Raw genomic sequence first — 1,678 nt, forward strand, 5'->3', positions numbered from 1 at the left:
GGGGGGGCTGCCGGTAGTGGTGGGGAGTGGAAAGGGCGGTGCAGGTTTATCAACAGAGAAGGCCGCGGGTAGGGGAGGGGAGGGGAGCGGGAGCTGAGGAGCACTCCCTCCGCGGGAGTCGCCGGCTCGCTCCCGGCCGAGGAAGACGTGTCTCTTGCGCCCGCGGCCCGCCGCTCAGGAACGCGGCAAGCTGGAGCGACGCCCGTTTCAAACGACCGAAATCATACCACGACGTATGAGAAGGACTGCCAAAGCTTCGTGTTGCTGCAATCAGTTCGAAACTGAGCTGTTTTTAATGCTGTAGATTTTATTACAGACGAATAAACCAGAGAGAATGAGTGAGTGTCTAAAAACGAACAGTGCAAAAGATCGACTGTTACTGTTACATACGTAATATAGCCAATAGTCAAATCTGTGGCTATACCTGCTATACAGACATAATCACACAGACATAGGAAGCGAAGCTGTTTTGATCACCAGAGTGATAGGCGCCTCTACTGCTCAGCCAATGAGAACTCTGAATTTAATCGGAAGAATATGGAGAATGAAATATGCTAAAAACATACACCTGCAGAGAAACTTCAGTCTGAGATAGACTCACAGTACATGGGTTGGCGTCTTTTGACGCCAAAATATTGGCGTCTTATGACGCCAAATTCTGGCGTCTTATGACGCCATATCTTGGCGTCCTATGACGCAAAATCCTAAAAGACGCCAAATTTTGGCGTCATAAGACTCTTATGTCTTAGTCTTATGACGCCAAAATTTGGCGTTCTTTTACTGAGGACGCCAGTATATTGGCGTCATAGGACGCCAACCCATTTACAGTGCTCATTCTATCTTAGCCGGCTGTGCGCTGTGCGGCCGAGAAGCCCCTAATAGATAGGCCAGCCCGGAGAATAGGTGCGCTAGGCTGCTCTGCATATCCCGCTCGCTCACGGCGCTAGATGAGTCTCTCTCTCTCTCTCTCTCTCTCTCTCTCTCTCTCTCTCTCTCTCTCTCTCTCTCTCTCTCTCTCTCTCTCTCTCTCTCTCTCCTACTGTTAAAAATGCTGTAAGGAAGTGCAGTTTGCCTACGGTTCGTTCTCTATGCTTTATGTACGGAGTGGACCGTAAACCAAAATTACGGTCGCGGACCTGATGACAAATTGACAGGGCGCACTGTAGACATTTCCTGTAGCTTTTCTAACAGTGATCCTTCTTCCAGACACATGCACACACACAGTAAGATAAATCGCCATTACTGGTCACACTTGCTGGAGTGATGATAATCTTAAAAAGGTGGCGGAAAGTGTGAAGCCATTGTACACCGACTTCCCATTGCCCGCGTGTGAGAGTGTGCGTGTGTGTGGCTGTGTGAGTGTATGCGCGCGTGCGTGGGCCTAACATAAGTGGACGTGGACATTAGACGACAGCCACAAGGGCCGACCAAAGTCACCGCCGCACGGCTGGACAACACGAACGGGTCCCACGGGTTCGATTACAGTGAGGAGAGAGCACCGCCAACTTATTGCTTTATTGTTGCATTCTACATAAATTATTTCGGGCACTCTTGCGCAGGGTTCTTAAGGCATTAACCCAATTCTGCTCTTGGATCGGTTTGAGGGCGCGTGAGAACAGTTTTTTGTCTGGTTAGTCCGGCCGCTGCCACACCGGGGGTAGCCCACAAATTTGTTCAT

The sequence above is a fragment of the Frankliniella occidentalis genome, unplaced genomic scaffold (assembly GCF_000697945.3).
Source record: "Frankliniella occidentalis isolate FOCC.00 unplaced genomic scaffold, Focc_3.1 Scaffold77, whole genome shotgun sequence".
NCBI lineage: Eukaryota > Metazoa > Arthropoda > Insecta > Thysanoptera > Thripidae > Frankliniella > Frankliniella occidentalis.